This window comes from Pristis pectinata, chromosome 1, assembly GCF_009764475.1.
Source record: "Pristis pectinata isolate sPriPec2 chromosome 1, sPriPec2.1.pri, whole genome shotgun sequence".
Taxonomy (NCBI): domain Eukaryota; kingdom Metazoa; phylum Chordata; class Chondrichthyes; order Rhinopristiformes; family Pristidae; genus Pristis; species Pristis pectinata.
The window spans coordinates 146,711,478-146,726,452 of NC_067405.1; the positions used below are offsets into that span (position 1 = coordinate 146,711,478).

The window sequence follows — 14,975 nt, forward strand, 5'->3', positions numbered from 1 at the left end:
TATCACAGTGGGGTAGAAGCTGTCCTTAAGTCTGGTGGTACGTGCCCTCAGGGTCCTGTATCTTCTACCCGATGGAAGAGGAGAGAAGAGAGAATGTCCCGGGTGGGTGGGGTCTTTGATTATGCTGGCTGCTTCACCAAGACAGCGAGAGGTAAAGATAGAGTCCATGGAGGGGAGGCTGGTGTCCGTGATGCACTGGGCTATGTCCACAACTTCCTGCAGCTTCTTGTGATCCTGGGCAGAGCAGTTGCCGTACCAAGCCGTGATACATCCAGATAGGATGCTATTCAAGGGGCTGAGTGGTCTACTGAGATCATGCCTGCCTTTCAGGGAGCGGCTAAAGATCTCACTTAAAGATACGCAAGGCAATTCTCCCAGTTTTTTTTTTGGCTATTCATCACACTGCTGTTAGTGGGATCTCGCTGTGCACAAAATAACTGTTGCAATTGATAACAGTGCAGTCAGTGTACCTCAAGGCAGTCCGTTCTACATGAAGTGTTTTAGGCCAAACCGGAAAGACGTTATAAAACTTTGTTTAAATGCAGTTTCTCTATTAACGAGACGGTAAGTGGCGAGGATTTGCTAAATTGTTCGATTTACCGTCTGACACTACCCAACACTGAGACAGCAGGTGCGCCGTGCCAAGCTTCTTAAATCTGTCAATGTTGCGAGCAGAGATTGCTCAGCCAAGCGGCGCGAGGATAAGTGAACATTTGAGTGTGTGTTCAAACAGAGGGAGAGAGAAGTCTGTAACCTGTGGTGGAGACAAAGGCGCCAGAAGGAAATGATATTAAAGCAGCTGCTGCATGGAGCGGAGAAGGGACATGGAGCAACGCACCAGCCTGTGGATTGACATGTGTAACACCTGCGCAGGAGGGAGCAGTCCATGTACTACCAAGTTCTTCAAGCTCACTGTCTGCATGGAAACTAAGCCCCAGTTAATCCCAACTGCACCCCTATGGCTCTTTGCCTTCTTTCCCTCACACTGTCGATGAGTTATACAGCCTTCGGCCCAACTCGTCCATGCCGACCAAGTTGCCTATCTGAGCGTTTGGCCCATATCCCTCGAAACCTTTCCTATCCATTTACATGTCCAAATGTCTTCTAAACATTGTTCCTGCCTCTACTACTTCCCCTGACCCTCTGTGTGAAAATGTTGCCCCTCAGGTCTCTTTTAAATCTTTCCCCTCTCATTTTAAACCTACACCCTCTAGTTTTGGACTCCCCTGTCCTGGACCATTCACCTTATCTATGCCTCTCATGATTTTATAAACCTCTGTAAGGTCATCCCTCTATAATCCAGGGAAAGAAGTCCTAGCCTAGTCAGTCTCTCCTTATAACCTATGCCCTCCAGTCCTGGTAACATCTTTGTAAATCTTTTTTGCACCTTTTCTAGTTTAATGACATCCTTCCTCTAGCAGGGCGCCCAGAACTGTACGTAGTACTCTAAATGTGGCTTCCCAACATTTTGTACAGCTGTAACATGACGTCCCAACTCTGCACTCGATATTCTGACTGATGAAACCAAGCGTGTCAAATGCCTTCTTCACCACCCTGTCTAGTAATAATGTTGCTAAACACCTTACCTCTGTCCCTCATGATTTTATAAACCTTAAACCACTGCATCCATGCTTTTAGTACAGTCTCCCCATTGTGTGGTGTCACTGCCAAAGCTATCATTTAATATTCCAGTCCGAAAGGCCGGCTGACTGTGAGCAGTTTAGGGTTGTGCACCTGGAGTTGCATTTACGTCAGGCCAGGTGAGCAGGTTTAGTGTGCGCTATGGGGTTGGAATTACTACACCTGCTGGCATCAAATTGGACTCTGCCTAATACATCACGGGCACGTCCCTCCCCACCATCGGGAGTATCTACGAGGCACTGCCTCAAGAAGGCAACATCCATCATCGAAGATCCCCACCATCCGGGCCATACCATCTTCTCGCAGCTCCCGTCGGGCAGGAGGTACAGAAGCCTGAAGTCCCACACCACCAGGTTCAGGAACAGCTACTTCCCTTCAACCATTCAGTTCTTGAAACAACCTAATCACTGCAGTTTAGCAACACTATGACCACTTTGAAGACTTCGCACTTAGATGGATTTTGTTTTTTTTTGTTTTAATTGTGCTCTTCCTTGTAAAAGTTGTGTATAATTTATGTTTTATTTTCTTGTGAATGCTGCTTATCTGATGCTCTGTGCCTGTGATGCTGCTGCAGGTAAGTTTTTCATTGCACCTGTGCACACATGGACTTGTGCATATGACAATAAACTTGACTTTGACTTCTGACTTTTTGATCAGTCTTGCCCCCCCAGTGGATCCTCATTAAAACGTACTCATTCTAATTCCACGGCCTCAAAAGACAGTGGTTATTACTGCTGTCACACAGGTCCAGGAACACTGGGTCAGCCAGTGTTAAAACACAGAACATTACAGCACAGTACAGGCCCCTTGGCCCACGATGTTGTGCCGACATTTTATCCTGCTCTGAGATCTATCCAACCCTTCCCTCCCACATAGCCCTCCATTTCTCTATCATTCATGTGTCTATCTAAGAGTCTCTTAAACGTCCCTAATGTATCTGCCTCCACAACCTCTGCCGGCAGTGCGTTCCACGCACCCACTGCTCTCTGTGTAAAAAAACTTACCTCTGACATCCCCCTTATACCTTCCTCCAATCACCTTAAAATTATGCCCCTCTTGTGTTAGCCATTGTCGCCCTGGGAAAAAGTCTCTGACTGTCCACTTGATCTATGCCTCTTATCATCTTGTACACTGCGGATGGCTGTGGAGGCCAAGTCATTGGGTGTATTTAAAGCAGAGATTGATTGGTAAGGAGGGATGCGGGAGGGGTTAAGGGTTATGGGGAGAAGGCAGGAGAAAAGAAAAATAAAAGTCAGCCATGATCGAATGGCAGAGCAGACCTATATCGTATGGTCTTATGGCAAAGAAGCAGCAGCCATATAATAGGAGTGCACCTCAATATGGTTCACCTCAGGATGAATTGGAGTACAGGAAGGAGATAGAGAGCTTAGTGGAATGGTGTCATGACAACAACCTTTCCTTCAATGTCAACAAAACTAAAGAGCTGGTCATTGACTTCAGGAAAGGGGGCGGTGTACATGCACCTGTCTACATCAATAGTGCTGAGGTCGAGAGGGTTGACAGCTTCAAGTTCCTGGGAGTGAACATCACCAACAGCCTGTCCCGGTCAAATCACGTAGATGCCACTGCCAAGAAAGTTCACCAGCACCTCTACTTCCTCAGGAGGATAGAGAAATTTGGTTTGTCCCCTTTGACTCTCACCAACTTTTACCGATGCACCATAGAAAGCATCCTATCAGGATGTATCACTGCTTGGTATGGGAACTGCTCTGCCCAAGACCGCAAGAAGCTGCAGAGAGTTGTAGACACAGCCCAGCGCATCATGGACACCAGCCTCCCCTCCCTGGACTCTGTCTTTACCTCTCGCTGTCTTGGTGAAGCAGCCAGCATAATCAAAGACCCCACCCACCCGGGACATTCTCTCTTCTCTACTCTTCCATCAGGCAGAAGATACAGGAGCCTGAAGGCACGTACCACCAGACTTAAGGACAGCTTCTACCCCACTGTGATAAGACTATTGAACAGTTCCCTTATACAATGAGATGGACTATGACCTATGGCCTCACGATCTACCTTGTTGTGACCTTGCACCTTATTGCACTGCACTTTCTCTGTAGCTGTGACATTTTACTCTGTACTGTTATTGTTTTTCCTGTACTACATCAATGCACTCTGTACTAACTTGATGTAACTGCACTGTGTAATGAATTGACCTGTAAGATTGGTTTGTAAGACAAGTTTTTCACTGTACCTCGGTAGAAGTGACAATAATAAACCAATACCAATACCAATACCAATATCAGAGTGTAACTGTGAGTCAATGGGTGGGACTCTCTCATGTCCAAGTCAGAAGTCTCCCCTTAAAACTTGAATACGTAATCAAATTCGAAACTTTCAGTGTCGGTACTGAGGAGTGTTACACTGTCAGGATAAGGCATCTGCCCTCTCAGGCTAAACTAACATTGCAATTGTGACTCTGTACATTTTACAACACATCAAACGCATTTCACTGGTTAGGTCCCTTGAAACATCCTGAATAAAGAAGCAATAAAAAAGCAAATCTGTTCAGCCGTCCACAAAATCTTCAGTGCTATTTTAAAAAACTGCAGGACAGTTCTCCAGGGAAATAATTATCCTTCAGCCAATATCACTTAAAAAATATCTAGCAGATGATGTGTCTGTATACCATTTGTGCATTTAATTGCTTGTATTTTTACACACAGTATGCTTTGAAAGATTAGCTGCTGCGTATTTTGAGGTATCCAAAGGTTGTGAAATGCACTGTTTCTTACAGTGGGCTGCTTCAGGGCCATTGAGATGACCAAGGTGTGACAAGGTCTCACAATTATCCTAGTTCTCACTGTGCACAAATATCTATCCTTGCAGCAGCTTCTGTCTCATCACCTCTGGCAGCTCAACAAGGAGGTAGCGTATTGCATGGACCCACTCCTCTGCCCCATTTCCTCAACCTCTATTATTTAACGACACAAGTGCAAAATTTGCACTTGAAAAGGAACTGCAGATGAACGCAGGAACAGTATCAATTATTTCACACGCAGATTATTAGGGACAAAAAGAAAGAGTAAAGCATTTGCTGGTTGAAAGAGAGGAGCGGAAAACGGCCTGAAGAAATCTTGTAATGTTCTAATGATTCCCTGTCCGTCTTGAGGCCCATGTGTCTCTCAGCCAGATGGTCGATAGATGCAAGGAGAGAGGCATCCAACTAAAGCTGCCACTTCCAATCAATCAGCAGAGCCCAGTGTCTTCTGTAGCTGTTGGATTTCAGTCATACATGAATGTCTTTGACTTCTGCACACACTGAGCTCTCCCCCACAGCAATGACTAACTTCAAATATTCAATGATTGCTTGCGATGACCTTTCAGCGCTCTATCCTCTCGTCCCCGATCTCACACAACCAATCCGTTGCAAACAGGTGGACACGACCTGCCATATAACGCAAGGGACCTGACCAAGTACTGTGGGCTGACGCTACAGTGCAGTACTGAGAAAGTGTTGCACAGGGCAGTAGCTTGCAACAGAATCTTGTCGGTTGACAGACTCCCCAGCCGCCAGTCATTTCTGCGGCCAGGAGGAGACAGTGTATCGTGTATGTACGGAGTGTGAGAGGTTGCAGCCCCTATGTAAGTATCTGAAGGGGCTGCTCCTCAAGTTCTGGCTGCACTTCAGCCCCATGCTCCTGATCTTCGATCACCTGGTGCAGGGGGGAGGTGGGGTGGGTCAGTTGGGGGACCTCCTTGTCAGTTTGCTCCTGGGCCTGGCCAAGGTGGCCATTCACGGGTCCAGGCAGCGGGCAGTCGAGGGTTCTACCCGAGCCGATTGCCCGCCTCTCTTCCTGGGTTACGTCCGTGCCCGTGTGCTCCTGGAGCAGGAGGATGGTACAATGGGGGATTTCCGGGACCGGTGAGTGCCACAGGGGCTTGAGTGCGTTCTGGATAGAGATGATTGTGTTGTAATTTGAAACTGTAAATAGTGTGAAGCATGGAATACCGTAGTAGTGTAATAATGTGATGCTGTAATCACTGAATAAACCTCCTTTGGAAAAGGCAAAAAAAGTGTGGTACTGACAGACCTGTGCACTGCCCCACTACTTTACAGATGAGATATTAATTTGAGATCCTCTTTGTCTTTCTGGTGAATGGGAAACATTCTGTGGCACCATCATGAAGGGAGTTCTCAATACATTCCTGGCCAGAATTTATTCCTCAGCTGACCTCACCAAGAGTTCTACAAAAATGCAGAATCTTTTATATTCTTTCAAATATGAAAGAACAATTTTGCTGCTTTGAATGCTCCCCCTCGTTCCTTGAAGGGCCAATTGGCTAGTTTCCATGCTGTTTGGTTCTATAACTGTGATTATTGAACCCGGTTCTTTGGGCGCTCGTTTCCAGGATTAAATGGCTGCCTCTTATACTCAGAAAACAGAGCAATCCTGAAGTTTCTCAGAAATCCCCAAGTACCCTGGTTTACCAGGATGCTGCCTGGATTAGAGGGCATGTGCTATTCAGAGAGGTTGGACAAACTTGGGTTGTTTTCTCTGGAGCGTCGGAGGCTGAGGGGAGATCTGACAGAGGTTTATAAAATTATGAAAGGCATAGATAGAGTAGATAGCCAGTATCTTTTTCCCAGGGTCGAAATGACTAATACTAGAGGGAATGCATTTAAGGTGAGAGGGGCTAAGTTCAAAGGAGATGTGCGGGGCAAGTATTTTTTTACAAAAAAGAATGGTGGGTGCCTGGAATGCCCAGGGGTGGTGGTGAAGGTGTTAGGCTCCATCACCATCCACGATAGAGGTGTTTAAGAGGCTCTTAGACAGGCACTTGAAAATGCAGAGAATGGAGGGATATGAACCATGTGCAGGCAGAAGGAGTTAGTTTAATTATGCAGCATTAGCTTAATCAGCTTAACAAACACCGTTGGACAAAGGGCCTGTTCCTGCGCTGTACTGTTCTATGTTCTAAAAGAGAAAAGAAACCTGACTCAAGAAAGAGAAGGAGAGCACATGCTAAACATGGGTAGAGGTAGGATTTTTTGAACCCGTGTTGTCCCTGCCCTAGGACAGTATAAAGGGATCCTTCCTCTATGTCTAATCTGTGCTGTTCCTGCCCTGGGACTGTATGATGGGACAGCGTAGAGGGAACTCACTCTACAAGGGTGGACATTAATCCCTTTTTGCTTGCAGCTTTCTCCAGTCTAGACAACTCGAGCTTGTTGACACAAGAGATGGCAGATGCTGGAATCTGGAGCAACAAACAAAATGCTGGGGGACCTCAGGGGGTCAGGCAGCATTTGTGGAGGGAAATGGACAGTCAACATTTCAGGTCGAGACCCTTCATCTGTCCAGATGAAGAGAAATCATTCATCACTGATTTTTCCTTTTACCCAAGCAACTTTCACAAACCTGTGTCATGCTGGCTCTGCCCTGGGAATGGGTGATGGGAAAGTGCAGAGGGAGCTATACCCTGCGTCCAATCTGTAGTCCCACAGTACAACTGAAATACCAGTGCTTGTTGCTGACATTGAATGACGAGCAGATTAAGTCTTCCACTTCCCTCTAGCAACCTCGATGAGCATAACAAATATTCAGCGTTTAAAGCTGGGGGAACATATTCTACAAATGTTTTAAATGCTTGATTGCGACAGACCACTGCCTGACACAGGAAAGCGGACCCAATTACCATTTCAATTCTTCGATCGCACTCTAGGGACCAATCCTAACGCTGCTCAATTTTCTACCACTAATTCTCCATGAAGAAGGTAATGGTTATTTAAACGCCTCCAGTCCAATTCTGCACTTGCTGCTGGTGTTGGGATCACTTTGTGAGAATTCATACAACTTTAATTGCTGATATTAATCAATGAATTACATCTTACTTCTTAATGTGAGAACATACCTGCTCCTGGTGCATAAGGTTAATAACAACAGCTACACCATCTTTTATTTACGAAGCTCCTTTAATGGACAGAAACATTAAAGGGCAGCTATCTAACACAATATGTCTCTGAAATACCTTATATTAGAGCAGATGACCCAAAGATTATCCAAGGGGTAAGTTTTTAAGGAATGTCTTAAAGGATCTGAGGCAGGCTGAGAGGGTGGGATAAGGGAGAGTTTTAGGAAGGAAGGGAATTCCAGAGATTACACTGTGACAGCTGGAGGCAACAAATAAATTTGGAACATTTAAATAAATGAGCCGGAAAACTAAACTGGAGGAGAGCAGTCTCTCAGAGGGTTGTAGGGCTGGGGGAGATTACTCAGATCTGGGGGAACAGATTTGAAAATAAGAGTGAGGATTTTAAAGCCGAGGTGTTGCTTAGTGTCAGGGGAGGTGAGTAAATGTCCCGTGGCAAGTCTCGGTGATGGGGGGGATTTCTGACAAACATGCTTTGGATCAAATGTGACACCCAAGGTTGCAGATTCAGGCAGATGACAGGGAGAGGAGAGATATTAATCAGGTAACAGGGAGAGGAGAGGTGTCAGTCAGGTAACAGGGAGAGGAGAGGTGTCAGTCAGGTAACAGGGAGAGGGGAGGCGTCAGTCAGGTAACAGGGAGAGGGGAGGCGTCAGTCAGGTAACAGGGAGAGGGGAGGCGTCAGTCAGGTAACAGGGAGAGGGGAGGTGTCAGTCAGGTAACAGGGAGAGGGGAGGTGTCAGTCAGCAACACTCTCCAGGGCCCTGTATGTCCTGTTGTGGTTTAATTTCCCAAAGTGCAGCATTTTGCACTTGTCTGAGTTAAATTCCATCTGCTACTCCTTTGCCCACTTTCACAGCTGATCTCGATCCTGTTGTAACCTCAGACAACCTTCTTCACTGTCTACCACACCACCAATTTTGGTGTCATCTGCAAACTTACTACTCATGCCACCTACAATCTCATCCAAGTCATTAATATTTATGACAATCAAAAAAGGACCCAGAACCGATCTCTGGGCATAGCACTGGCCACAGGCCTTCGATCTGTAAAACAACCCTCCACTCCCACCCTCTGCCTCCTACCACCACACCAATGTTGTATCCATTTTGCTAACTCACCATACGTTGTAACCTTCCAGACCAGCCTACCATCTGGGACCTTGCCAAAGACATTGCTAAAGTCTATGTAGATAACGTCTACCACCCTGCCCTCATCAATCATCTTGGTCACCTCTTCAAGAATCTGAATCAAATTCGTGAGACATTATATCCCACACACAAGAGGGGAAATGTTCCCATGCTGACTGCCCCTATTCAGTCCAAAGAAATCTCAAATGAAATTTCACTTGAGAATAGAGATTAAACATAGAACATAGAACACTACAGCACAGTACAGGCCCTTCGGCCCACAATGTTGTGTAGATTGCCTTTTAGGCATTTGGTGTAGACGTGGTTGATGCAGATTGTCACACATGGTGATTATTCGGGGGTTACAGCCGCAGAAGATTCAGACTGCCTGCTATAGACAATGACCTAATGCAGTGAATGAGCATCAATCGCCACAGGCTGTCCCCCAGTCCAGTGAATGTGCAGCTCTGGTTAGCCGTGCCTCAGCGGACTGCGCTTTCACCTGAGTCAAAAGGATGTGGGTTCAGCCCCACTTCGGGGACTTCACTGGAGAGTCCAGGCTGATACCTCAGCGCCAAGGGAATGCTGCACTGCTGGAGATGCCATCTCTCAGGTGGGATGTCAAACCAAGATCTAGTCCACTCTCTCAGGTTGAAACAGTACATCCAATCACAATGTTTCGAAGACGCACAGAGTCATAGAGAGATATGGCACAGAAGCAGGTCTTTCAGCCCATCGAGTTCATGCTGACCATCAACCATCCATTTACACTAATCCTACATTGATTCCTCATTTATTTTTACTCTCCCCACATTCTTGTCAGTCCCCCTCTCACCCCCAGATTCTGTCACTTACCTACACACTAGGGACAATACAATTTACAGTGGCCAATTAACCTCCCAAGTGCACATCTTTGGGATGTGGGAGGAAACGGGATCCTCGGGGGGTGGGGGTGGGGGGCGGTGGGGTGGGAAACCCACGCAGTCACAGAGAAAGCATGCAAACTCCACACAGACAGCGCCGGAGGTCAGGATCGAATCTGGGTCTCTAACACTGTGAGGCAGTGGCTCTACTGGCTGCGCCTCTGAGCCGTCCAGTGGTTCAGGGGAGTTCTCTCCGGTTTCCTGAGCACTACTTCTCTCTCAACTAACATCATTAAAGCAGATTATTTGGCCATTATTGCACTGCAGTTTATGAGATCTGGTGGTACATAATTTGTCTTCCATGTTGTGGAGTGTTGTACAACAGAGGGACCTAGGAGTACAAGTACATGGTTCCCTGAAAGTGGCGTCAAAGGTAGACGGGGTGGTGAAGAAGGCTTTTGGCATGTTGGCTTTCATCGGTCAGGGCAGTGAGTTTAGAAGTTGGGACATTAAGTTGCAGTTGTAGAAGGTGTTGGTGAAGCCACATTTGGAGCACTGTGTTCAGTTTTGGTCACCCTGCTGTAGGAAAGATGCCATTAAGCAGGAAAGAGTGCAGAGGATATTTAACAGGATGACTCACTGAGTTATGGAGAGAGGTTGAGTAGGTTGGAAGTGCAGGAGAATCTTATAAAGGTGTTTAAAATTATGCAGGGCATAGATAGGGTGAATGTGCACAGTCTTTCTTCCAGGGCTGGGGAATCAAGAACTAGAGGGCATAGATTTAGGGTGAGAGGGGAAAGATTTAATGGGAACCTGAGGGGCAACTTTTTCACCCAGAGAGTGGTCAGTATATGGAATGAGCTGCCAGAGGAAGTGGTTGAGGCAGGTACAATAATCACATTTAAAAGGTACTTGGACAGATATGTGGATAGGAAAGGGTTAGAGGGAAATGGGCCGAATGCAGGAAAATGGGACGAGCTTAGATGCGAATCTTGGTCGGCATGGACCAGTTGGGTGGAAAGGCCTGTTTCCCTGCTGAATGACTCTGACTCTATGTTTTCTTACAGTAGAACAGCAAGCCCACTTCAGAAGATGTTTTTTACTTTAGTAGACTCTGGGACATCATGAGGTAGAAAATATACCTTGTGTTGTTTTGTTGGTAGGCACTGGTATCTCACAGAACACACATGGGATAGCGGAACAAAATCAGAAAACGCTGGAAACACCCAGCAGGTCAGGCAGCATCTGTGGTGAGAGAAACAGTTAATGTTTCAGTCCAGGACCTTTCACCAGAACTGCCGAATGTTTCCAGCACCTTCTGTTTTTGTTTCAGATTTCCAACGTCTGCATTTTAAAATTTTATCACTAAGACCAGCCCCCCCTCCATGGACTCTGTCCACACTTCTCGCTGCCTTGGGAAAGTAGCCAGCATAATCAAAGACCCCACCCACCCCAGACATTCTTTCTAACCCCCTCCCATCGGGCAGAAGATACAAAAGCTTGAAAGCATTTAACACCAGGCGCAAGGACAGCTTCTATTCCGCTGTTATAAGACTATTGAACGGACCTCTTGTACGATAAGATGGACTCTTGACCTGACACTCTATGTCATAATGACCCATGCACCTTATTGTCCACCTGCACTACACTTTCTCTGTAACTGTAACACTATATTCTGCATTACGCTATTGCTTTCCTCATTGTATTACCTTGATGTACTTATGTTTTGAAATGATCTGTATGGATGGCATCCAAAACAAAGTTTTTCACTGTATATGCGACAATAATAACTAATTATCAATTTTCATGCAAAGTCCATTCCATGTGTTATAGCCCATACAAAGTGGGGAGTGTTATGGAACAGAGGGACCTGGGAGTGCAAGTACATAGTTCACTGAAAGTGGCGTCTCAGGGAGATAGGGAGGTGAAGAAGGTGTTTGGCATGCTGGCCTTTATCAGTCAGGGCACTGAGTATAGGAGTTGAGAAGTTATGTTTCAGTTATATAAGACATAAGTGAAGCCTCACTTGGAGTACTGTGTACAGTTTTGGTCACCCTGTTATAGGAAAGATGTCATTAAACTAGAAAGAGTGCAGAAAAGATTTACCAGGATGTTGCCTGGACTTGGGGGCCTGAGTTACAAGGAGAAGTTGTGTAGACTAGGGCTTTATTCCCTGGAATGTACGAGATAGAGGTGTATAAGATCATGAGCGGCACAGACAGGGTGAAAACACAGTCTTTTTTCCCAGGGAGGGGGAGCTAAAAACAAGAGGGCAGAGGTTTAAGATCAGAGGCGAGAGATTTAAAAGGGACATCAGGGGCAGCTTCTTCACACACAGGGTGGTGCGTATTTGAAACGAGCTGCCAGAAATAGTGGTTGAGGCGGGCACATTAGCAACATTTAAAAGCCATCCAGATAAGTCCATGGATAGGAGAGGTTTAGAGGGCTCTGGGCCAAATGCGGGCAGATGGGACTAGCTCGCTGGGCAACACAGGTGGCATGGATGAGTTGGGCCGAAAGGCCTGTTTCCGTGCTGTATGACTCTATGACTCTAAGTTTAATATAGTGGACCTGGTACAGCAAGCAGGATGTGACTCAGGGCAGGCTTTTAATGGGGCACAGTTCCAAAAATAGCAGATCAATACTCAATGGAATACCATCCCCCAACTCCATTTCACTGTCACTTTAAATACTTCACCAAAATAGTCCTCAGTGCAAGAAAAAGATCGGAACACTAACTTTTCACTAAAACCTACATAAGAAGCTGCAGAGCAGAGGGGAATGTGACAGCAAACTGTGAACACAAATGCAATTCAGGGGCAAGGAAACATAATCTCTCAAATTCAGTGAAGTTTGTAGGTGTTGGTAGGAGAGAGAGCATGTTTAATACGTAGGATTAAGAGGTCGGCAATGATGAATGGCAAGAGATTATTCACAAGCCTATAAAAGAAAACAATGAAGAACAGTCTTTCAAATCAAATAAAAAGCCTACAGTTCAGAGTGGCAAGTAACATTTAATTTATTGCATGTGGGTGTGAATGGGCAGAGCCAAGCGGCCTATTACATTGCTTAAAACCTTGCAGTGAAACCATAATTACAGGCACTTATCTCAGAACTTCCCAGAATTAAAGGATGTTGAAAATAACAAACGACAAATAACCAAGAGCGGGGAAGGGAAGCAAATTGCACTTGGTTCTAATAACAGATGCTGTTCCAAGGGTACAGACCAGCTCCACTGCCACGGAACTGGGTCTGTATTTATCTAACCGCATTTACAAGATGGGGTTATGGTTTGTCTTACTTACTACACATTAGGGCGGTTACCTGTCCAGGCTATTCCGACAGCACCTGCAGCCTCTACCGCCAAGAAGGACAAGAGCAGCAGATGCAGGGGAACATCACCACCACCTGCAGGTTCCCCTCATACCACCTTGGCTACTAAATATTTTGCAGCTCCTTCACCTTCATTGGGAATAAACCCCGGAGGTACTTACAGCAGAAGAACTGTGGCAGCTCACCACCACTTTTCCAAGGGCAGATGGCGATGGGGAGTAAATGGTAGCCACACCCAGGTCCTGAAACTATGAATAAGTAGAAACATCTTCGGCGGGCTCACAATCGATCCCACTGGACATCCACTGGACAGGCGACAGTCCATCCATCCAACTACAGTCAGTAGATGGGGTGACAGACCATCCATCCAACTACAGTCAGTGGACAGGATGACAGACCATCCATCCAACTACAGTCAGTGGACAGGTGACAGACCATCCATCCAACTACAGTCAGTGGACAGGATGACAGACCATCCACCAATCAAATGTAGCAGTGGCAGAGGAGGTCAGGGCAGGGAAGAATCCTGCAGTCCTAGTGCTTTGGACATTATGTCCAAAGATGAGCTTGATGGGCCAGCAAGTCACTTGCTGGACATCAGTTTTGTATGTTGGTATGTCACCTAGACTCTACACATTACTGCAGTCTTGCAAGTCTGGTTATGTTCCAGTAAATCTCTGTGGTAGCCTATGTAAAGCTTTAAAATCCTTTAGTGGAGGCATTCCAACCAATCTGGCCAACTTGACAGGAAATTTTCCCCTTGCTTGTTGTTTCTGACTTGCACTGGATACTGCTTCTGTGGACGGGAAGCAAAGTTCAAACACAGGGGGATAAGGCTGACGTCCCTCCTTGGTATGACTGCCTCAGCAATGACGGTCTCTAGAGCTGAAGTCACACTGCATGGAAACAGGCCCTTTGGACCAACTCATCCATGCCCATCTAAGCTAGTCCCATGTCCCTCTGAACCTTTCCTCTCCATGCTTGAACCATGCTGGTTCACTTGTACACTGGAGCATCACCCAGTCATATAAGGGCAGATGGGGTAGAATCTGGTTGGTTTTGACACTCTCCTCACTAACCATCACCTCATTCAGATGAAGAGGGATAAGCACACTGACCCCTGCACCCAGATAGATTAATTTTTAGATACGACAGGAATCAAGAGACATGAGGTCAGTGTAGGAATCAGAATCAGTCCATCACTGGGACATGCCCTCTTCTCGTTACTACCATCGGGGAGAAGGTACAGGAGCCTGAAGACCCACACTCAGTGATTCAGAAGCAGCTTCTTCCCCTCTGCCATCAGATTTCTGAACGGTCCACGAACCCATGAACACTACCTCGTTATTCCTCTTTTTTTGCACTATTTATATATTTTTGTAAGTTATAGTAATTTTATGCCTTTGTACTGTACTGCTGCCACAAAACAACAAACTTCATGTCATATCTCAGTGATAATAAACCTGATTCTGATATGCTCTGCCATTCAATAAAACTACAACTGATCTTTTACCCCAGCACCACTTCCCTGCATGAACCCCATAACCTTTCATTCCTTTAATATCCAAAAATATATTGATCTCTCTTTTCAATATGCTCAGTGACTGAGACTGCAGCCTCTTGGGCAGATGATTTCTTAGATTAGTCTCTTGGTGAAGAAATTTCTCCACATCTCTGTCTGAGTGGCGTTATGACAGGTTACGTCACGAAATCCCTCATTTTGAAACTATGACCCTTGGCTCCAGACATCCCAGCTGGGGAAATCATCGTCCTCGTATCCACTCACTCAAGGCCTGTAGGAACATTGTATGTTCCAATGAAATCATCTCTTGTTTTTCCAAACTCTCGAGAGCACAAGCTCCGTCTGCTTAATATCTCCTCAAAGGATAAACACCCCATCTCCGGAGTCAATCTGATGAACCTTTGTTGCATTCTTTGTCTCGTAACTTTATCCTTCCTTAGGTAGGGAGACTAGACATGGATGAATATTCCAGGTGACGTCTCACCAGAGCCCTGTAGTGAACTGTAGTAAAAGGATTTTATTCTTGTATTCACCTCTGTAATAAAGCCAACATACTGTTTGTCTTCCTAATTACTTCCTGTACCTGCATGTTAA

At 46.0% G+C, this 14,975-nt stretch overlaps 1 protein-coding gene across 1 annotated transcript in view; it reads right to left on the bottom strand.

Moving 5' to 3' along the window:
* Positions 1-14,975, bottom strand: part of brf1b (BRF1 RNA polymerase III transcription initiation factor subunit b) — a 414,814-nt gene that overhangs the window by 13,199 nt on the left and 386,640 nt on the right. The window lies entirely within an intron of this gene.